The following is a 25,590-nucleotide window of genomic DNA, read 5'->3' as shown; positions in this document are numbered from 1 at the left end:
AAAAAAATTGAGATTTATCAGTCATAGTAGCGGAGCTATGGCAAAATTTTTATAGAAATTACGCATAAAATAAATTCATTCAAAGCATAAAAAGAGGACTTCCTACCATATTCTAGGAACTATCATCCTAGATTAATTAAAAGAATTTTATTATGCATGGAGATGTGGATGTTTGCATGTAGATGTAGATGTATGGATGTGAGTGTGAATGTGAATGTGGAGGTGGATGTATGCATGGAGATGTGGATGTATGCATGTAGAAGTAGATGTATAGATGAGGATGTAAATAGAGATGTGGATGGATGCATGTAGATGTAGATGTATAGATGTGGATGTGAATGGAGATGTAGATGTATAGATGTGGATGTGGATGTATGCATGTAGATGTAGATGTATTGATGTGGATGTGGATGTGGAGGTGGATGTATGCATGTAGATGTAGATGTGGATGTGGATGTGGAGGTGGATGTATGCATGTAGATGTAGATGTATAGATGAGGATGTAAATAGAGATGTGGATGGATGCATGTAGATGTAGATGTATAGATGTGGATGTGAATGGAGATGTAGATGTATGCATGTAGATGTAGATGTATAGATGTGGATGTGAATGTGGAGGTGGATGTATGCATGTAGATGTGATGTATGAGGAGAATGTGAATGTGGATGTGGATGTATGCATAGAGATGTGGATGTATGCATGTAGATGAGAATGTACGCATATAGATGTGGATGTATGGATGTGAATGTGCATGTAGATGTGGATGTATGGATGTGGATGCATGAATGTGCATGTAGATGTGGATGTGAAAATAGATGTATGGATGTAGATGTGGATGTATGGATGTGAATGTGGATATGGATGTGGATATATGTATGGATGTGAATATACGATATGTGATGTGAAGGAATATGAAGTGTTGAGATGGAAAAGGATGTGATGGGATGAGTATACATATAAATGGAATATGGAATAAGTAATGTGGATTGATGAGGGATAATGTGAAAAAATGAAAGTAAAAATAGAAACTGTATTGTAAACTGTTTGTAACTGTTTTATGTCAAGATTGCTGGGGGAGCATTGTGACCATCTTGTGATTAAGGTCGTGGAGACCTAACTGATAATGTTGCAACTGCTGACGGAGAGTCAATGAAGGACGTCTCGCGTAGCAAGGTCGGTCGAGGTCTTGACCAGCCTCGGTGCGATTAAAATGGTGGGCTTCCGGTACGGTGGATGAGAGTCCAAGGAAGTGGCCTATGAGTGAAGCGCTAGGTCACCTGCGAAGGATCCTAGAGGGTGCTGACCATACGGTGCTCGGGCTCTGGGTCGCCTAGGATACCCACGCGTGCGTCGAGGAAGATATTGGAACAAGAGTAGGAGTTGTTTTCTGAAATCGGGCATGGATCTGGTTGATTGACCTTGCTGGTCTTCAATGGATGAGTCCATGGCTCTTTATATGGATCTGTTGGTTGATCTTGCTGATCTTCAACGAGAGTCCATCTTGATAAGTGATTATATTGCCGAGTATCATGGGCTAGGAACTATCGAAACGGCTCCTGAGCGTTCTAGTTGCCAATGATGCCATAGATACTCTGATGAAGGAATGATGGGAAAATTAAGCATCAACTGGATAAATTGGAAGATGGTGATCAGTGATACTATGGTTTTATTAAAGGATTGTTTTAAACTGGTTGAATCTGTGAAAAGGCAATTTCATATTGGGTGTGTGAGTGGTGTGACTAGTTTTATTTTTGCATGAACATCCTGCTAGGGGGCCTTGGAACTCTTTTCCTTGGTACCCGGGACAAAACCTAAATTCTTAATTGGACCCCATCACTACAGTGGTTGGGCGGTTGGCTAACCCATGGGATTGGATGGGGTTAGGCTGGACTGATGGATCCGTAAATCGAGACTCAAACTTTTGTTTTTACGATAGTAAAAAATAAATCCCGGACAGTAACTGTTCTAGGATAGGAATCAACGGCTGTGCCTCTTGAATGGGGAAAAAAGCGTTGATCCCAATGATCCAAGTGCAAGTTTCTTCCTTGAACTGACTAAGTATCTTATAGATGTAATTGGGTCATCTCGATCAGAAATGATCTTGACTACGTTAGAGCAAAAAGTTATCCTGGTGGAATCGCCCGTGCTTTCCGGTAAAGGAAGTTTTTCCGGGTTCGGTTTTGGAACAACCGACGGATTAGTCTCTTATCCGGATATCCGTGGGCGAGGCCCCGAGTGTGGGACCCCTGTCTCGTGCGAGAAGCGCTACTTCCGCTGCCAGTACCCCGAATCCATTGCTCGGTGGGAATAGGGATCTTACAGTTGGTATCAGAGCATTTGGTTAATAAAGATCAACTGAGAAGACAAATATGTCAAAATTTTATCTAGAAAGACAAAAAGGTTATAATTGTGTGATATAATTCATACAATTTGATATTCAAACTGAAACTCGTAATTTGGTAATTAGGTCTTCAAATGGAAGTACCGCAATTATATAAAATCCTTGACTTGCTTGAGGCCTAGACATGATGGTATTTACCTTATAATTCTAAGGGCCGTGACTACCCGTATATACAGAGAGCAGTACCCCGAATCCATTGCTCGGTGGGAATAGGGATCTTACAGTTGGTATCAGAGCATTTGGTTAATAAAGATCAACTGAGAAGACAAATATGTCAAAATTTTATCTAGAAAGACAAAAAGGTTATAATTGTGTGATATAATTCATACAATTTGATATTCAAACTGAAACTCGTAATTTGGTAATTAGGTCTTCAAATGGAAGTACCGCAATTATATAAAATCCTTGACTTGCTTGAGGCCTAGACATGATGGTATTTACCTTATAATTCTAAGGGCCGTGACTACCCGTATATACAGAGAGTATACTGCAGCTCTTTACTGACAGTATATACGAGTAAATCTAAGACTTCAAATTATAAGCGTTAATGCTATCCAGATGATGATTTTGAATGTGATTGATATGATTTTTAATTCTGTTTGAGAATTGATGAATTGATTTGGATTCTTGTTGAAAATTCTGATTGAAAAATGATGATTTTTAAAATTTAGTTGAAATATAATGAAACCACAATGAGGGGGAATGGGACGAGTCCCTGTGATGATATTCATAACTAGAATGATGATGAATTCAGCAAATCACTATGAGATTAGTGGGTTGTGCTGTCAGATTGCTGCTATTAATACTTGACCGGTAGATCAAGTTAAGGGATGTCAAATTGAGAACTTGCTTGACCGAAATTTCCGTGGAGGAATGTTCCGAAGGAAACTTTTCGGTCTAATGGACCATTATCATGTTAAAGATATGAATGATATGATCTGAACGAATTGTTATTTAATGATGAGTTCTATATAAGGGATATTTATCCCAGTGTTCTGTTAGGTTGACCATAATATAAGGAACCCCAGAATAAAATTGGATCTTAAGAAAAAGAGTGGTCCTCTACCTTGCGAGATGAGGACATCTCGCACTTTTTAAGTGGGGTAGAATGTAAGATTTCTCCCAGTCTTCGAGGTATACAGGAGTACGAATCTCCCTTTCTGATCTTATAATTATTCCCTCTCTAAAATAAAAGAAAGTTTCTGTTTAAAAAAAGGAAGACCCTTTCCCTAGAATACTCTCAGGAGTCCCACCTGTTTTAAGGATTTAGAACAATGAGTTTAGAAGTGAGAATCGGTGTTTTGGATACCAAGGTTTTGGTTTTCATTCGAGTACGGCCCAAAAGAAGTTCTTTATCTCTTGGGAAGTATAAGAAGTTATCCCCCAGATATTGTGAGCCTTATATCTGAATTCAATGAAAGTAGGTGACTTAGCCTACAAGCTTCTTTTATCTCCTCATCTCAAAATTCTTAATGCCTTCTATAGAAAAATGTGTCAAACCCAAATCATGGAAAGACGGTAAAACTTCAGTGGCAAGTTACCGTTGGCTTCTAAGTTACGCTAGCTCCTTCCTTTATATAAGTCGTAACCTCTAACTGTCGCTCACAGTAATCTTACTTCCATCGATCTCCCTTCTTCTTAATCTCCTTCATGGCTTGGCAACAGGAATTAGTTTTATCCATGATGATTTCTCACCTTCAAGATGCAAGCGAGTCTGTGAAGAAAGATTTTATAGAACAGTATGAGCGCTCACTTTTCCCTCACTTGGGAACTTCTGTAGCTCAGACCAAATGGCGAACCTATCAGAACATAACTAGGGTAACACCTTGGGGTCGCAGCACTTTCGTAACAATGTCCGCTTGGCCATGGTTATTGAAGCCTTGGGTTTGGGTCCCCGATACTACTGTGTCATGAGATCAAGACATCTTGGATTTTCTGAGCGGGTCTTCTTACTGGCGTGTTTTCTTCCTCATGAGAAGATATGCCTTTACCCCGTTTTTGGCTTACCTCTCAGAGGTCCTTTTGTTAGATCACCTCATACCACTGAGATAGGTGCGGCAATAACCAGCAGAATCATTCCCATAGATGAGCTACCCTATACTTGTGCAGCTTGTGAGGACTGCTTTTGTGACCATATGATGGACGGGCTTATGGAAGTGTAAAGAGTTCTTCTATCTTTACTGTATAAGTTTCGTGAATGAATAAAGTTTAAATCTTGTTCTTATTTTGAATCTTGCTCTCTTTAAGACTTTTCTTGGTGGTTAATCGTGATTAAAATTTTTCTCTAAGTCTCATATTCGTGCATCTTGCGAAATTATCCCAAGTTGCGAGATGAGGACATCTCGCGTTTTTTAAGTGGGGTAGAATGTAAGATTCCTCCCCCAACCCCCTTTTGATGTCTAGTATCTTCCCCCTGCAATCAATCCCTCTTCAGAAATATAAAGACCTTGTTTCTAACTGTTTTAACCTAGAGAGAGAAAATTATTCTAGAGAGAGAATATTCAAATTTTGAATATTTTTGGATAGAAAAATATCTCATAAAATTAAGATGAATTCCCCTGAAACAGAAATTCAAAAAGATTTTCCCAATGTGCAATTGGAATTAATTAAAAATAGGTATAAAGAACCTTAGTCTAAGGGTCTAGATTTTCATAACTCTTTGGATTATGGTCCAATTAAGGTTCCTATGGACCAATAGCATCAATCCATGTGTAGGGAGGAGATAAATCCAAATTGTAAAAAAGAAGATACCCAAAAATGAGTAAATGCTCACATAAGATGAAGAGTTGAAAATGTACAAGATTTATTAGTAAAAAACTATGAGCAATATTAAAAATATGAGATATTTTGGGAATAATGATTTTATTATGACACATATGTAAGGAAGGGGAGTCCCTTAAATGCTCACATAAGATGAAGAGTTGAAAATGTACAAGGTTTATTAGTAAAAAAACTATGAGCAATATTAAAAATATGAGATATTTTGGGAATAATGATTTGATTATGACACATATGTAAGGAAGGGGAGTCCCTTAAATGCTCACATAAGATGAAGAGTTGAAAATGTACAAGGTTTATTAGTAAAAAACTATGAGCAATATTAAAATGATTCCATTATGACACATATGTAAGGAAGGGGAGTTCTTTAAAGGAGGTGCATATTTCACATAAGATGAAGAGTTGAAAATGTACAAGGTTTATTAATAAAAAAACTATGAGCAATATTAAAATGATTCCATTATGACACATATGTAAGGAAGGGGAGTTCTTTAAAGGAGGTGCATATTTCACATGCTTGAATAAGTTTTAAACTCATAAAAATTGAGATATTTTATCTCTCCTCTCTCCTCATTCAAGTCTAGTTCCAAAAAGTTAGCTTAACTGACCTAAAAATGGTCAAAAAGTGACCAAACTGACTTGGAAAATTCTAGAATCGGTTTGTTTGGTTAGGAGCTCAAATTTTCCTATAAATAGAAGCCTTCCCTTGTTGAAAAAAATATAGTGTCTTATGCATTGTTACTCTACTCCACCTAAGCCGAGAACTATGAATTCTTTATGTAGATATAGTGTCTTATGCATTGTTACTCTACTCCACCTAAGCCAAGAACTATGAATTCTTTATGTAGATATAGTGTCTTATGCATTGTTACTCTACTCCACCTAAGCCAAGAACTGTGAATTCTTTAATAATTCACTAGTTTTTGATACTTCTCTCTTTCTTCAATCCCCATTGGTGGCTCCATCAACATACTAAACCAATTGATTGGTTGGGGGCCTCTACCGTGAACAAAGAATCAAGCAAATTATAAGATAAGTATAGTGAATTATGATCTTTTCTATAATTTCTCAATGATTCTCTCTTCTCAACCCCTCTCAAGCTTGAGAAGCTTAATTGGTATGGTTTTTGAAATACTATTGAAGTTAATTAATTAATGATAGTAAAGAATTACATAAAATTCTATTTATATTTAATTCTAATGGTTTTTCTCTCTCTCACTTAAGAAATGGTCATACTCATGACCCTTTTCAATCCAAATGAAGCTTTTCATAAGGCTTTTCCTTAATCCAAGATTAAGCTATGCTTGAGGCCAAATTAATGGCTTTTTTCTATGCTTTTAGTTTATGTATAATGATGATTCAATCCATTATGGATTGATGATCCAATTAGAGACCATTCTAATTATTTCCTTAATGATAAGCTCTATCCCTTAGAAAAAAATTGAGATTTATCAGTCATAGTAGCGGAGCTATGGCAAAATTTTTATAGAAATTACGCATAAAATAAATTCATTCAAAGCATAAAAAGAGGACTTCCTACCATATTCTAGGAACTATCATCCTAGATTAATTAAAAGAATTTTATTATGCATGGAGATGTGGATGTTTGCATGTAGATGTAGATGTATGGATGTGAGTGTGAATGTGAATGTGGAGGTGGATGTATGCATGGAGATGTGGATGTATGCATGTAGAAGTAGATGTATAGATGAGGATGTAAATAGAGATGTGGATGGATGCATGTAGATGTAGATGTATAGATGTGGATGTGAATGGAGATGTAGATGTATAGATGTGGATGTGGATGTATGCATGTAGATGTAGATGTATTGATGTGGATGTGGATGTGGAGGTGGATGTATGCATGTAGATGTAGATGTGGATGTGGATGTGGAGGTGGATGTATGCATGTAGATGTAGATGTATAGATGAGGATGTAAATAGAGATGTGGATGGATGCATGTAGATGTAGATGTATAGATGTGGATGTGAATGGAGATGTAGATGTATGCATGTAGATGTAGATGTATAGATGTGGATGTGAATGTGGAGGTGGATGTATGCATGTAGATGTGATGTATGAGGAGAATGTGAATGTGGATGTGGATGTATGCATAGAGATGTGGATGTATGCATGTAGATGAGAATGTACGCATATAGATGTGGATGTATGGATGTGAATGTGCATGTAGATGTGGATGTATGGATGTGGATGCATGAATGTGCATGTAGATGTGGATGTGAAAATAGATGTATGGATGTAGATGTGGATGTATGGATGTGAATGTGGATATGGATGTGGATATATGTATGGATGTGAATATACGATATGTGATGTGAAGGAATATGAAGTGTTGAGATGGAAAAGGATGTGATGGGATGAGTATACATATAAATGGAATATGGAATAAGTAATGTGGATTGATGAGGGATAATGTGGAAAAATGAAAGTAAAAATAGAAACTGTATTGTAAACTGTTTGTAACTGTTTTATGTCAAGATTGCTGGGGGAGCATTGTGACCATCTTGTGATTAAGGTCGTGGAGACCTAACTGATAATGTTACAACTGCTGACGGAGAGTCAATGAAGGACGTCTCGCGTAGCAAGGTCGGTCGAGGTCTTGACCAGCCTCGGTGCGATTAAAATGGTGGGCTTTCGGTACGGTGGATGAGAGTCCAAGGAAGCGGCCTATGAGTGAAGCGCTAGGTCACCTGCGAAGGATCCTAGAGGGTGCTGACCATACGGTGCTCGGGCTCTGGGTCGCCTAGGATACCCACGCGTGCGTCGAGGAAGATATTGGAACAAGAGTAGGAGTTGTTTTCTGAAATCGGGCATGGATCTGGTTGATTGACCTTGCTGGTCTTCAATGGATGAGTCCATGGCTCTTTATATGGATCTGTTGGTTGATCTTGCTGATCTTCAACGAGAGTCCATCTTGATAAGTGATTATATTGCCGAGTATCATGGGCTAGGAACTATCGAAACGGCTCCTGAGCGTTCTAGTTGCCAATGATGCCATAGATACTCTGATGAAGGAATGATGGGAAAATTAAGCATCAACTGGATAAATTGGAAGATGGTGATCAGTGATACTATGGTTTTATTAAAGGATTGTTTTAAACTGGTTGAATCTGTGAAAAGGCAATTTCATATTGGGTGTGTGAGTGGTGTGACTAGTTTTATTTTTGCATGAACATCCTGCTAGGGGGCCTTGGAACTCTTTTCCTTGGTACCCGGGACAAAACCTAAATTCTTAATTGGACCCCATCACTACAGTGGTTGGGCGGTTGGCTAACCCATGGGATTGGATGGGGTTAGGCTGGACTGATGGATCCGTAAATCGAGACTCAAACTTTTGTTTTTACGATAGAAAAAAATAAATCCCGGACAGTAACTGTTCTAGGATAGGAATCAACGGCTGTGCCTCTTGAATGGGGAAAAAAGCGTTGATCCCAATGATCCAAGTGCAAGTTTCTTCCTTGAACTGACTAAGTATCTTATAGATGTAATTGGGTCATCTCGATCAGAAATGATCTTGACTACGTTAGAGCAAAAAGTTATCCTGGTGGAATCGCCCGTGCTTTCTGGTAAAGGAAGTTTTTCCGGGTTCGGTTTTGGAACAACCGACGGATTAGTCTCTTATCCGGATATCCGTGGGCGAGGCCCCGAGTGTGGGACCCCTGTCTCGTGCGAGAAGCGCTACTTCCACTGCCAGTACCCCGAATCCATTGCTCGGTGGGAATAGGGATCTTACAGTTGGTATCAGAGCATTTGGTTAATAAAGATCAACTGAGAAGACAAATATGTCAAAATTTTATCTAGAAAGACAAAAAGGTTATAATTGTGTGATATAATTCATACAATTTGATATTCAAACTGAAACTCGTAATTTGGTAATTAGGTCTTCAAATGGAAGTACCGCAATTATATAAAATCCTTGACTTGCTTGAGGCCTAGACATGATGGTATTTACCTTATAATTCTAAGGGCCGTGACTACCCGTATATACAGAGAGCAGTACCCCGAATCCATTGCTCGGTGGGAATAGGGATCTTACAGTTGGTATCAGAGCATTTGGTTAATAAAGATCAACTGAGAAGACAAATATGTCAAAATTTTATCTAGAAAGACAAAAAGGTTATAATTGTGTGATATAATTCATACAATTTGATATTCAAACTGAAACTCGTAATTTGGTAATTAGGTCTTCAAATGGAAGTACCGCAATTATATAAAATCCTTGACTTGCTTGAGGCCTAGACATGATGGTATTTACCTTATAATTCTAAGGGCCGTGACTACCCGTATATACAGAGAGTATACTGCAGCTCTTTACTGACAGTATATACGAGTAAATCTAAGACTTCAAATTATAAGCGTTAATGCTATCCAGATGATGATTTTGAATGTGATTGATATGATTTTTAATTCTGTTTGAGAATTGATGAATTGATTTGGATTCTTGTTGAAAATTCTGATTGAAAAATGATGATTTTTAAAATTTAGTTGAAATATAATGAAACCACAATGAGGGGGAATGGGACGAGTCCCTGTGATGATATTCATAACTAGAATGATGATGAATTCAGCAAATCACTATGAGATTAGTGGGTTGTGCTGTCAGATTGCTGCTATTAATACTTGACCGGTAGATCAAGTTAAGGGATGTCAAATTGAGAACTTGCTTGACCGAAATTTCCGTGGAGGAATGTTCCGAAGGAAACTTTTCGGTCTAATGGACCATTATCATGTTAAAGATATGAATGATATGATCTGAACGAATTGTTATTTAATGATGAGTTCTATATAAGGGATATTTATCCCAGTGTTCTGTTAGGTTGACCATAATATAAGGAACCCCAGAATAAAATTGGATCTTAAGAAAAAGAGTGGTCCTCTACCTTGCGAGATGAGGACATCTCGCACTTTTTAAGTGGGGTAGAATGTAAGATTTCTCCCAGTCTTCGAGGTATACAGGAGTACGAATCTCCCTTTCTGATCTTATAATTATTCCCTCTCTAAAATAAAAGAAAGTTTCTGTTTAAAAAAAGGAAGACCCTTTCCCTAGAATACTCTCAGGAGTCCCACCTGTTTTAAGGATTTAGAACAATGAGTTTAGAAGTGAGAATCGGTGTTTTGGATACCAAGGTTTTGGTTTTCATTCGAGTACGGCCCAAAAGAAGTTCTTTATCTCTTGGGAAGTATAAGAAGTTATCCCCCAGATATTGTGAGCCTTATATCTGAATTCAATGAAAGTAGGTGACTTAGCCTACAAGCTTCTTTTATCTCCTCATCTCAAAATTCTTAATGCCTTCTATAGAAAAATGTGTCAAACCCAAATCATGGAAAGACGGTAAAACTTCAGTGGCAAGTTACCGTTGGCTTCTAAGTTACGCTAGCTCCTTCCTTTATATAAGTCATAACCTCTAACTGTCGCTCACAGTAATCTTACTTCCATCGATCTCCCTTCTTCTTAATCTCCTTCATGGCTTGGCAACAGGAATTAGTTTTATCCATGATGATTTCTCACCTTCAAGATGCAAGCGAGTCTGTGAAGAAAGATTTTATAGAACAGTATGAGCGCTCACTTTTCCCTCACTTGGGAACTTCTGTAGCTGAATGATATGATCTGAACGAATTGTTATTTAATGATGAGTTCTATATAAGGGATATTTATCCCAGTGTTCTGTTAGGTTGACCATAATATAAGGAACCCCAGAATAAAATTGGATCTTAAGAAAAAGAGTGGTCCTCTACCTTGCGAGATGAGGACATCTCGCACTTTTTAAGTGGGGTAGAATGTAAGATTTCTCCCAGTCTTCGAGGTATACAGGAGTACGAATCTCCCTTTCTGATCTTATAATTATTCCCTCTCTAAAATAAAAGAAAGTTTCTGTTTAAAAAAAGGAAGACCCTTTCCCTAGAATACTCTCAGGAGTCCCACCTGTTTTAAGGATTTAGAACAATGAGTTTAGAAGTGAGAATCGGTGTTTTGGATACCAAGGTTTTGGTTTTCATTCGAGTACGGCCCAAAAGAAGTTCTTTATCTCTTGGGAAGTATAAGAAGTTATCCCCCAGATATTGTGAGCCTTATATCTGAATTCAATGAAAGTAGGTGACTTAGCCTACAAGCTTCTTTTATCTCCTCATCTCAAAATTCTTAATGCCTTCTATAGAAAAATGTGTCAAACCCAAATCATGGAAAGACGGTAAAACTTCAGTGGCAAGTTACCGTTGGCTTCTAAGTTACGCTAGCTCCTTCCTTTATATAAGTCGTAACCTCTAACTGTCGCTCACAGTAATCTTACTTCCATCGATCTCCCTTCTTCTTAATCTCCTTCATGGCTTGGCAACAGGAATTAGTTTTATCCATGATGATTTCTCACCTTCAAGATGCAAGCGAGTCTGTGAAGAAAGATTTTATAGAACAGTATGAGCGCTCACTTTTCCCTCACTTGGGAACTTCTGTAGCTCAGACCAAATGGCGAACCTATCAGAACATAACTAGGGTAACACCTTGGGGTCGCAGCACTTTCGTAACAATGTCCGCTTGGCCATGGTTATTGAAGCCTTGGGTTTGGGTCCCCGATACTACTGTGTCATGAGATCAAGACATCTTGGATTTTCTGAGCGGGTCTTCTTACTGGCGTGTTTTCTTCCTCATGAGAAGATATGCCTTTACCCCGTTTTTGGCTTACCTCTCAGAGGTCCTTTTGTTAGATCACCTCATACCACTGAGATAGGTGCGGCAATAACCAGCAGAATCATTCCCATAGATGAGCTACCCTATACTTGTGCAGCTTGTGAGGACTGCTTTTGTGACCATATGATGGACGGGCTTATGGAAGTGTAAAGAGTTCTTCTATCTTTACTGTATAAGTTTCGTGAATGAATAAAGTTTAAATCTTGTTCTTATTTTGAATCTTGCTCTCTTTAAGACTTTTCTTGGTGGTTAATCGTGATTAAAATTTTTCTCTAAGTCTCATATTCGTGCATCTTGCGAAATTATCCCAAGTTGCGAGATGAGGACATCTCGCGTTTTTTAAGTGGGGTAGAATGTAAGATTCCTCTCCCAACCCCCTTTTGATGTCTAGTATCTTCCCCCTGCAATCAATCCCTCTTCAGAAATATAAAGACCTTGTTTCTAACTGTTTTAACCTAGAGAGAGAAAATTATTCTAGAGAGAGAATATTCAAATTTTGAATATTTTTGGATAGAAAAATATCTCATAAAATTAAGATGAATTCCCCTGAAACAGAAATTCAAAAAGATTTTCCCAATGTGCAATTGGAATTAATTAAAAATAGGTATAAAGAACCTTAGTCTAAGGGTCTAGATTTTCATAACTCTTTGGATTATGGTCCAATTAAGGTTCCTATGGACCAATAGCATCAATCCATGTGTAGGGAGGAGATAAATCCAAATTGTAAAAAAGAAGATACCCAAAAATGAGTAAATGCTCACATAAGATGAAGAGTTGAAAATGTACAAGATTTATTAGTAAAAAACTATGAGCAATATTAAAAATATGAGATATTTTGGGAATAATGATTTTATTATGACACATATGTAAGGAAGGGGAGTCCCTTAAATGCTCACATAAGATGAAGAGTTGAAAATGTACAAGGTTTATTAGTAAAAAAACTATGAGCAATATTAAAAATATGAGATATTTTGGGAATAATGATTTGATTATGACACATATGTAAGGAAGGGGAGTCCCTTAAATGCTCACATAAGATGAAGAGTTTAAAATGTACAAGGTTTATTAGTAAAAAACTATGAGCAATATTAAAATGATTCCATTATGACACATATGTAAGGAAGGGGAGTTCTTTAAAGGAGGTGCATATTTCACATAAGATGAAGAGTTGAAAATGTACAAGGTTTATTAATAAAAAAACTATGAGCAATATTAAAATGATTCCATTATGACACATATGTAAGGAAGGGGAGTTCTTTAAAGGAGGTGCATATTTCACATGCTTGAATAAGTTTTAAACTCATAAAAATTGAGATATTTTATCTCTCCTCTCTCCTCATTCAAGTCTAGTTCCAAAAAAGTTAGCTTAACTGACCTAAAAATGGTCAAAAAGTGACCAAACTGACTTGGAAAATTCTAGAATCGGTTTGTTTGGTTAGGAGCTCAAATTTTCCTATAAATAGAAGCCTTCCCTTGTTGAAAAAAATATAGTGTCTTATGCATTGTTACTCTACTCCACCTAAGCCAAGAACTATGAATTCTTTATGTAGATATAGTGTCTTATGCATTGTTACTCTACTCCACCTAAGCCAAGAACTATGAATTCTTTATGTAGATATAGTGTCTTATGCATTGTTACTCTACTCCACCTAAGCCAAGAACTGTGAATTCTTTAATAATTCACTAGTTTTTGATACTTCTCTCTTTCTTCAATCCCCATTGGTGGCTCCATCAACATACTAAACCAATTGATTGGTTGGGGGCCTCTACCGTGAACAAAGAATCAAGCAAATTATAAGATAAGTATAGTGAATTATGATCTTTTCTATAATTTCTCAATGATTCTCTCTTCTCAACCCCTCTCAAGCTTGAGAAGCTTAATTGGTATGGTTTTTGAAATACTATTGAAGTTAATTAATTAATGATAGTAAAGAATTACATAAAATTCTATTTATATTTAATTCTAATGGTTTTTCTCTCTCTCACTTAAGAAATGGTCATACTCATGACCCTTTTCAATCCAAATGAAGCTTTTCATAAGGCTTTTCCTTAATCCAAGATTAAGCTATGCTTGAGGCCAAATTAATGGCTTTTTTCTATGCTTTTAGTTTATGTATAATGATGATTCAATCCATTATGGATTGATGATCCAATTAGAGACCATTCTAATTATTTCCTTAATGATAAGCTCTATCCCTTAGAAAAAAATTGAGATTTATCAGTCATAGTAGCGGAGCTATGGCAAAATTTTTATAGAAATTACGCATAAAATAAATTCATTCAAAGCATAAAAGAGGACTTCCCACCATATTCTAGGAACTATCATCCTAGATTAATTAAAAGAATTTTATTATGCATGGAGATGTGGATGTTTGCATGTAGATGTAGATGTATGGATGTGAGTGTGAATGTGAATGTGGAGGTGGATGTATGCATGGAGATGTGGATGTATGCATGTAGAAGTAGATGTATAGATGAGGATGTAAATAGAGATGTGGATGGATGCATGTAGATGTAGATGTATAGATGTGGATGTGAATGGAGATGTAGATGTATAGATGTGGATGTGGATGTATGCATGTAGATGTAGATGTATTGATGTGGATGTGGATGTGGAGGTGGATGTATGCATGTAGATGTAGATGTGGATGTGGATGTGGAGGTGGATGTATGCATGTAGATGTAGATGTATAGATGAGGATGTAAATAGAGATGTGGATGGATGCATGTAGATGTGGATGTATAGATGTGGATGTGAATGGAGATGTAGATGTATGCATGTAGATGTAGATGTATAGATGTGGATGTGAATGTGGAGGTGGATGTATGCATGTAGATGTGATGTATGAGGAGAATGTGAATGTGGATGTGGATGTATGCATAGAGATGTGGATGTATGCATGTAGATGAGAATGTACGCATATAGATGTGGATGTATGGATGTGAATGTGCATGTAGATGTGGATGTATGGATGTGGATGCATGAATGTGCATGTAGATGTGGATGTGAAAATAGATGTATGGATGTAGATGTGGATGTATGGATGTGAATGTGGATATGGATGTGGATATATGTATGGATGTGAATATACGATATGTGATGTGAAGGAATATGAAGTGTTGAGATGGAAAAGGATGTGATGGGATGAGTATACATATAAATGGAATATGGAATAAGTAATGTGGATTGATGAGGGATAATGTGGAAAAATGAAAGTAAAAATAGAAACTGTATTGTAAACTGTTTGTAACTGTTTTATGTCAAGATTGCTGGGGGAGCATTGTGACCATCTTGTGATTAAGGTCGTGGAGACCTAACTGATAATGTTACAACTGCTGACGGAGAGTCAATGAAGGACGTCTCGCGTAGCAAGGTCGGTCGAGGTCTTGACCAGCCTCGGTGCGATTAAAATGGTGGGCTTCCGGTACGGTGGATGAGAGTCCAAGGAAGCGGCCTATGAGTGAAGCGCTAGGTCACCTGCGAAGGATCCTAGAGGGTGCTGACCATACGGTGCTCGGGCTTTGGGTCGCCTAGGATACCCACGCGTGCGTCGAGGAAGATATTGGAACAAGAGTAGGAGTTGTTTTCTGAAATCGGGCATGGATCTGGTTGATTGACCTTGCTGGTCTTCAATGGATGAGTCCATGGCTCTTTATATGGATCTGTTGGTTGATCTTGCTGATCTTCAACGAGAGTCCATCTTGATAAGTGATTATATTGCCGAGTATCATGGGCTAGGAACTATCGAAACGGCTCACGAGCGTTCTAGTTGCCAATGATGCCATAGATACTCTGATGAAGGAATGATGGGAAAATTAAGCATCAACTGGATAAATTGGAAGATGGTGATCAGTGATACTATGGTTTTATTAAAGGATTGTTTTAAACTGGTTGAATCTGTGAAAAGGCAATTTCATATTGGGTGTGTGAGTGGTGTGGCTAGTTTTATTTTTGCATGAACATCTTGCTAGGGGGCCTTGGAACTCTTTTCCTTGGTACCCGGGACAAAACCTAAATTCTTAATTGGACCCCATCACTACAGTGGTTGGGCGGTTGGCTAACCCATGGGATTGGATGGGGTTAGGCTGGACTGATGGATCCGTAAATCGAGACTCAAACTTTTGTTTTTACGATAGAAAAAAATAAATCCCGGACAGTAACTGTTCTAGGATAGGAATCAACGGCTGTGCCTCTTGAATGGGGAAAAAAGCGTTGATCCCAATGATCCAAGTGCAAGTTTCTTCCTTGAACTGACTAAGTATCTTATAGATGGAATTGGGTCATCTCGATCAGAAATGATCTTGACTACGTTAGAGCAAAAAGTTATCCTGGTGGAATCGCCCGTGCTTTCCGGTAAAGGAAGTTTTTCCGGGTTCGGTTTTGGAACAACCGACGGATTAGTCTCTTATCCGGATATCCGTGGGCGAGGCCCCGAGTGTGGGACCCCTGTCTCGTGCGAGAAGCGCTACTTCCGCTGCCAGTACCCCGAATCCATTGCTCGGTGGGAATAGGGATCTTACAGTTGGTATCAGAGCATTTGGTTAATAAAGATCAACTGAGAAGACAAATATGTCAAAATTTTATCTAGAAAGACAAAAAGGTTATAATTGTGTGATATAATTCATACAATTTGATATTCAAACTGAAACTCGTAATTTGGTAATTAGGTCTTCAAATGGAAGTACCGCAATTATATAAAATCCTTGACTTGCTTGAGGCCTAGACATGATGGTATTTACCTTATAATTCTAAGGGCCGTGACTACCCGTATATACAGAGAGTATACTGCAGCTCTTTACTGACAGTATATACGAGTAAATCTAAGACTTCAAATTATAAGCGCTAATGCTATCCAGATGATGATTTTGAATGTGATTGATATGATTTTTAATTCTGTTTGAGAATTGATGAATTGATTTGGATTCTTGTTGAAAATTCTGATTGAGAAATGATGATTTTTAAAATTTAGTTGAAATATAATGAAACCACAATGAGGGGGAATGGGACGAGTCCCTGTGATGATATTCATAACTAGAATGATGATGAATTCAGCAAATCACTATGAGATTAGTGGGTTGCTGTCAGATTGCTGCTATTAATACTTGACCGGTAGATCAAGTTAAGGGATGTCAAATTGAGAACTTGCTTGACCGAAATTTCCGTGGAGGAATGTTCCGAAGGAAACTTTTCGGTCTAATGGACCATTATCATGTTAAAGATATGAATGATATGATCTGAACGAATTGTTATTTAATGATGAGTTCTATATAAGGGATATTTATCCCAGTGTTCTGTTAGGTTGACCAGAATATAAGGAACCCCAGAATAAAATTGGATCTTAAGAAAAAGAGTGGTCCTCTACCTTGCGAGATGAGGACATCTCGCACTTTTTAAGTGGGGTAGAATGTAAGATTTCTCCCAGTCTTCGAGGTATACAGGAGTACGAATCTCCCTTTCTGATCTTATAATTATTCCCTCTCTAAAATAAAAGAAAGTTTCTGTTTAAAAAAAGGAAGACCCTTTCCCTAGAATACTCTCAGGAGTCCCACCTGTTTTAAGGATTTAGAACAATGAGTTTAGAAGTGAGAATCGGTGTTTTGGATACCAAGGTTTTGGTTTTCATTCGAGTACGGCCCAAAAGAAGTTCTTTATCTCTTGGGAAGTATAAGAAGTTATCCCCCAGATATTGTGAGCCTTATATCTGAATTCAATGAAAGTAGGTGACTTAGCCTACAAGCTTCTTTTATCTCCTCATCTCAAAATTCTTAATGCCTTCTATAGAAAAATGTGTCAAACCCAAATCATGGAAAGACGGTAAAACTTCAGTGGCAAGTTACCGTTGGCTTCTAAGTTACGCTAGCTCCTTCCTTTATATAAGTCGTAACCTCTAACTGTCGCTCACAGTAATCTTACTTCCATCGATCTCCCTTCTTCTTAATCTCCTTCATGGCTTGGCAACAGGAATTAGTTTTATCCATGATGATTTCTCACCTTCAAGACGCAAGCGAGTCTGTGAAGAAAGATTTTATAGAACAGTATGAGCGCTTACTTTTCCCTCACTTGGGAACTTCTGTAGCTCAGACCAAATGGCGAACCTATCAGAACATAACTAGGGTAACACCCTGGGGTCGCAGCACTTTCGTAACAATGTCCGCTTGGCCATGGTTATTGAAGCCTTGGGTTTGGGTCCCCGATACTACTGTGTCATGAGATCAAGACATCTTGGATTTTCTGAGCGGGTCTTCTTACTGGCGTGTTTTCTTCCTCATGAGAAGATATGCCTTTACCCCGTTTTTGGCTTACCTCTCAGAGGTCCTTTTGTTAGATCACCTCATACCACTGAGATAGGTGCGGCAATAACCAGCAGAATCATTCCCATAGATGAGCTACCCTATACTTGTGCAGCTTGTGAGGACTGCTTTTGTGACCATATGATGGACGGGCTTATGGAAGTCTTCTATCTTTACTGTATAAGTTCCGTGAATGAATAAAGTTTAAATCTTGTTCTTATTTTGAATCTTGCTCTCTTTAAGACTTTTCTTGGTGGTTAATCGTGATTAAAATTTTTCTCTAAGTCTCATATTCGTGCATCTTGCGAAATTATCCCAAGTTGCGAGATGAGGACATCTCGCGTTTTTTAAGTGGGGTAGAATGTAAGATTCCTTCCCCCTGCAATCAATCCCTCTTCAGAAATATAAAGACCTTGTTTCTAACTGTTTTAACCTAGAGAGAGAAAATTATTCTAGAGAGAGAATACTCAAATTTTGAATATTTTTGGATAGAAAAATATCTCATAAAATTAAGATGAATTCCCCTGAAACAGAAATTCAAAAAGATTTTCCCAATGTGCAATTGGAATTAATTAGAAATAGGTATAAAGAACCTTAGTCTAAGGGTCTAGATTTTCATAACTCTTTGGATTATGGTCCAATTAAGGTTCCTATGGGCCAATAGCATCAATCCATGTGTAGGGAGGAGATAAATCCAAATTGTAAAAAAGAAGATACCCAAAAATGAGTAAATGCTCACATAAGATGAAGAGTTGAAAATGTACAAGATTTATTAGTAAAAAACTATGAGCAGTATTAAAAATATGAGATATTTTGGGAATAATGATTTTATTATGACACATATGTAAGGAAGGGGAGTCCCTTAAATGCTCACATAAGATGAAGAGTTGAAAATGTACAAGGTTTATTAGTAAAAAAACTATGAGCAATATTAAAAATATGAGATATTTTGGGAATAATGATTTGATTATGACACATATGTAAGGAAGGGGAGTCCCTTAAATGCTCACATAAGATGAAGAGTTGAAAATGTACAAGGTTTATTAGTAAAAAACTATGAGCAATATTAAAATGATTCCATTATGACACATATGTAAGGAAGGGGAGTTCTTTAAAGGAGGTGCATATTTCACATAAGATGAAGAGTTGAAAATGTACAAGGTTTATTAATAAAAAAACTATGAGCAATATTAAAATGATTCCATTATGACACATATGTAAGGAAGGGGAGTTCTTTAAAGGAGGTGCATATTTCACATGCTTGAATAAGTTTTAAACTCATAAAAATTGAGATATTTTATCTCTCCTCTCTCCTCATTCAAGTCTAGTTCCAAAAAGTTAGCTTAACTGACCTAAAAATGGTCAAAAGTGACCAAACTGACTTGGAAAATTCTAGAATCGGTTTGTTTGGTTAGGAGCTCAAATTTTCCTATAAATAGAAGCCTTCCCTTGTTGAAAAAAATATAGTGTCTTATGCATTGTTACTCTACTCCACCTAAGCCAAGAACTATGAATTCTTTATGTAGATATAGTGTCTTATGCATTGTTACTCTACTCCACCTAAGCCAAGAACTATGAATTCTTTATGTAGATATAGTGTCTTATGCATTGTTACTCTACTCCACCTAAGCCAAGAACTATGAATTCTTTATGTAGATATAGTGTCTTATGCATTGTTACTCTACTCCACCTAAGCCAAGAACTGTGAATTCTTTAATAATTCACTAGTTTTTGATACTTCTCTCTTTCTTCAATCCCCATTGGTGGCTCCATCAACATACTAAACCAATTGATTGGTTGGGGACCTCTACCGTGAACAAAGAATCAAGCAAATTATAAGATAAGTATAGTGAATTATGATCTTTTCTATAATTTCTCAATGATTCTCTCTTCTCAACCCCTCTCAAGCTTGAGAAGCTTAATTGGTATGGTTTTTGAAATACTATTGAAGTTAATTAATTAATGATAGTAAAGAATTACATAAAATTCTATTTATATTTAATTCTAATGGTTTTTCTCTCTCTCACTTAAGAAATGGTCATACTCATGACCCTTTTCAATCCAAATGAAGCTTTTCATAAGGCTTTTCCTTAATCCAAGATTAAGCTATGCTTGAGGCCAAATTAATGGCTTTTTTCTATGCTTTTAGTTTATGTATAATGATGATTCAATCCATTATGGATTGATGATCCAATTAGAGACCATTCTAATTATTTCCTTAATGATAAGCTCTATCCCTTAGAAAAAAATTGAGATTTATCAGTCATAGTAGCGGAGCTATGGCAAAATTTTTATAGAAATTACGCATAAAATAAATTCATTCAAAGCATAAAAAGAGGACTTCCTACCATATTCTAGGAACTATCATCCTAGATTAATTAAAAGAATTTTATTATGCATGGAGATGTGGATGTTTGCATGTAGATGTAGATGTATGGATGTGAGTGTGAATGTGGAGGTGGATGTATGCATGGAGATGTGGATGTATGCATGTAGAAGTAGATGTATAGATGAGGATGTAAATAGAGATGTGGATGGATGCATGTAGATGTAGATGTATAGATGTGGATGTGAATGGAGATGTAGATGTATAGATGTGGATGTGGATGTATGCATGTAGATGTAGATGTATTGATGTGGATGTGGATGTGGAGGTGGATGTATGCATGTAGATGTAGATGTGGATGTGGATGTGGAGGTGGATGTATGCATGTAGATGTAGATGTATAGATGAGGATGTAAATAGAGATGTGGATGGATGCATGTAGATGTAGATGTATAGATGTGGATGTGAATGGAGATGTAGATGTATGCATGTAGATGTAGGTGTATAGATGTGGATGTGAATGTGGAGGTGGATGTATGCATGTAGATGTAGATGTATGAGGAGAATGTGAATGTGGATGTGGATGTGGATGTATGCATAGAGATGTGGATGTATGCATGTAGATGAGAATGTACGCATATAGATGTGGATGTATGGATGTGAATGTGCATGTAGATGTGGATGTATGGATGTGGATGCATGAATGTGCATGTAGATGTGGATGTGAAAATAGATGTATGGATGTAGATGTGGATGTATGGATGTGAATGTGGATATGGATGTGGATATATGTATGGATGTGAATATACGATATGTGATGTGAAGGAATATGAAGTGTTGAGATGGAAAAGGATGTGATGGGATGAGTATACATATAAATGGAATATGGAATAAGTAATGTGGATTGATGAGGGATAATGTGGAAAAATGAAAGTAAAAATAAAAACTGTATTGTAAACTGTTTGTAACTGTTTTATGTCAAGATTGCTGGGGGAGCATTGTGACCATCTTGTGATTAAGGTCATGGAGACCTAAGTGATAATGTTGCAACTGCTGACGGAGAGTCAATGAAGGACGTCTCGCGTAGCAAGGTCGACCGAGGTCTTGACCAGCCTCGGTGCGATTAAAATGGTGAGCTTCCGGTATGGTGGATGAGGGGCCAAGGAAGCGGCCTATGAGTGAAGCGCTAGGTCACCTGCGAAGGATCCTAGAGGGTGCTGACCATACGGTGCTCGGGCTCTGGGTCGCCTAGGATACCCACGCGTGCGTCGAGGAAGATATTGGAACAAGAGTAGGAGTTGTTTTCTGAAATCGGGCATGGATCTGGTTGATTGACCTTGCTGGTCTTCAATGGATGAGTCCATGGCTCTTTATATGGATCTGTTGGTTGATCTTGCTGATCTTCAACGAGAGTCCATCTTGATAAGTGATTATATTGCCGAGTATCATGGGCTAGGAACTATCGAAACGGCTCCTGAGCGTTCTAGTTGCCAATGATGCCATAGATACTCTGATGAAGGAATGATGGGAAAATTAAGCATCAACTGGATAAATTGGAAGATGGTGATCAGTGATACTATGGTTTTATTAAAGGATTGTTTTAAATTGGTTGAATGTGTGAAAAGGCAATTTCATATTGGGTGTGTGAGTGGTGTGACTAGTTTTATTTTTGCATGAACATCCGGCTAGGGGGCCTTGGAACTCTTTTCCTTGGTACCCGGGACAAAACCTAAATTCTTAATTGGACCCCATCACTACAGTGGTTGGGCGGTTGGCTAACCCATGGGATTGGATGGGGTTAGGCTGGACTGATGGATCCGTAAATCGAGACTCAAACTTTTGTTTTTACGATAGAAAAAATTAAATCCCGGACAGTAACTGTTCTAGGATAGGAATCAACGGCTGTGCCTCTTGAATGGGGAAAAAAGCGTTGATCCCAATGATCCAAGTGCAAGTTTCTTCCTTGAACTGACTAAGTATCTTATAGATGTAATTGGGTCATCTCGATCAGAAATGATCTTGACTACGTTAGAGCAAAAAGTTATCCTGGTGGAATCGCCCGTGCTTTCCGGTAAAGGAAGTTTTTCCGGGTTCGGTTTTGGAACAACCGACGGATTAGTCTCTTATCCGGATATCCGTGGTGGGCGAGGCCCCGAGTGTGGGACCCCTGTCCCGTGCGAGAAGCACTACTTCCGCTGCCAGTACCCCAAATCCATTGCTCGGTGGGAATAGGGATCTTACAGGCATGCTACATAGTATAAGGAACTTCAAAAATTGATTCATGTTAAATCACGTAAGCCTGCTGCTCACTATACAAATGCAAGACTATGCTATCCGTATTTAAACTTCCACAATCTCACTTGAATACACTCTCCTCCACACTACTATTCCTGTCCCCATACATAGAGAAACTCAATTGGATACTACCCATTGGACCCCCACGATAGGAAGAGAAATTTGTTATCTCGGTAGGGTCACGAGCTCTAAACCCTAAACCATATCATACCAGCACACATAGCTGATTACACACATTAATCTTTGTGGACATCATACTTGCACACAGCCTGATTAAACACATTAATCTTGGGGTAGATGATATAAATAAAAGGTGGATGCTATAAAGAAATACCACTATCATCTTTTGGCAAACAAATGTGTATTTTTTGTAGACCATTAGTTGGTGCTTCTCTACTTAGTCAATAAGCATTGCACTACAAGAAGGATAACCCGATGGCACATCCTATTAGAGTTCAATTTCAGTGTGCGAAAAGGCTCATAGCATGTGCATTCCAATCACTTATCACGCATCTCTAATGAAGAACCACCGGTTGGAGTAGACGAACTACCTGACACGCTACTATTCAAACTCACCCCACAAGGAACACTGTAGTGTGGAAATACAAGGATTCTTCAACGGTAGCAAACTTGGACGCTACTACGGTCCTTCAACTATGAACGTCTTAAAGGCTATGAATGTCTTAGAGGTATTGGGCCATTCCTTGTGGGCAAACTCACCCCATAAGGATCACTGCACTACATTAGGACCTCAATGGAAGGCTTCTTGGGCCCTTTTATTTGGCAGTTTAAGGAGTCAAACCTTTTCTCTTAAGAAGAAACGTTTTCTAATTAGAAGCTTCAAAACGGCTACTTTATTCGAATTTGAATTTTGGGGGGAAAATAGAATTTAAAATCTAGCGGACAAAACCATATCATGTAACATATCTATGGAAAGCTCTTGATGCGTAGATCACGGATCTATAATCTTCGCTCAGATCGGAGCTTGTATGTAGAAGTTATGGAGGTCCGAAAATTGTAAAATTGCCTCCCCCCCTTTTTGGGAGAAAAAGTGCACCCTTTGACCACTCTTACACCTCTCTTACAAACCCAACATTTCAGTCCACATGGCAACCCCCCATTTGGCTATTCCTTAATCACCTTGATTAGGCTTGGGCAAATTAAAGGGCCCAAGAAGACCCCATTCACTTCCTAATGTGGAAATACAAGGATTCTTTAAAACGGTAGCAAACTTGGACGCTACTATGGTCCTTTAACTATGACTGTCTTAAAGGTTATTCATCGAAAGAAAGAAGAGAAAATAAAAAGAAGGTGCACTAAAATGTAAAGCCCAGCAAGAAGCTAAGAATAGACAAGAAATGTCGCAAAATGGGTGGACATGGCCTAAGAAGTCGATGACTTAGAAGAGGAGGACTAGGAGGTGAAGCACACAGACATTCATGGGACCACAAAGAAAATAGCCTCATGCAATCTCATGGTAACCGACATGGGTGCTAGACATAACCTACTATCCCGTGCAGCTTGGTGTGCGCTTCAAATATTTGTTGACATCCACTCCACAAACACGGGAGTTGAAGGAGTAGACACATTCAAAACCTCATGCATAGGATCAATCATTCACTGGTATGTTTCACATTGGAAATAACCCCTTGGAAGGGAAGTTTTATGTTATGCCTACAGGTAGGTACCATGCATGAAGAAGAAGTGATCCTCTGATGAGGATGAATGGGGCACAATCAATGCCAAATAGAGTAGGGTTCACAAAGTGCTACCTTACAACTAGCCATCGGACAGGTAACTGCACCAATTATAGAAGATGAGGATGGATGGGACACAATCAATGCCAAATAGACTAGGATGAATGGGGCACAATCAATGCCAAATAGACTAGGATTTGCAAAGTGCTACCTTGCAACTAGCCGCCGGACAGGGAACTGCACTGATTATAGAAGATTAGGAGCCCATTTCTTGTCAAACGTTAATACCAAGAAACCATTCTCCCATAAAATAAGTGATCCAACCCATCCCATATCCAAAAATAACCCACACTTTAACCAAGCTACTTAACAAGAGGCCTATGCTATACTTGGCTGTAGGGGTAAGTGACCAAGCTTCATTAAAAGCCTTGCCCAAGGAGGATCAACCTTCACTATCTCAAAAACCCCCTCAGCCCCTCGACACAAGTGGCCTCTCTGATAACTAACCTAGCTAGCACCAATATTGCTAACATTTCTAACCTTGCAGAATCAAGACCACCTATCAGTCCCTAGCAACATCGATATTTTCATGATGATAAGTACCAAAATTTATGCTCTGGGCACAAGGTTGTTTCTACTATGAAGGGCAATGGAAAATATGGATACTACCACCCAAAGGAAGGTCTAGCATACACCATGCCACCAATTGGAGCATGCAACAAAATACCAAACCCCAATCCTTTTGGATGCACCATGTTTTGGGTCCCCACCAATGGCCATGCGAGGTGCAAAAAATGCCTAGCAATTTATCTTTATGGGCTGATGAGTCTACACCATTGCACTGATCGTGACACTGACTATGATCGTGGACCTATAGAGTCGTGTCTATATGCTTATGTAGATACACGATCAGCCCATTTCTCTACACAATTCATTATTTTACTCCCTAGCTTCTACTAACATATAGCCTTAATCTTATTAAATCTAGATTAGCCATTGAAGCTTCCTTTATAGAAGCACATGGGCATGGGGCTTTATCATCTATTGTATGACTTCTGTAATACATTATTCTTATCTATCCCTGTTGTAGTGCAATT

Source organism: Cibotium barometz, chromosome 25 (assembly GCF_041138505.1).
Source record: "Cibotium barometz isolate CiBa-2024 chromosome 25, ASM4113850v1, whole genome shotgun sequence".
Taxonomy (NCBI): Eukaryota; Viridiplantae; Streptophyta; class Polypodiopsida; order Cyatheales; family Cibotiaceae; genus Cibotium; species Cibotium barometz.
Note: the sequence above shows the minus strand (reverse complement) of the source record.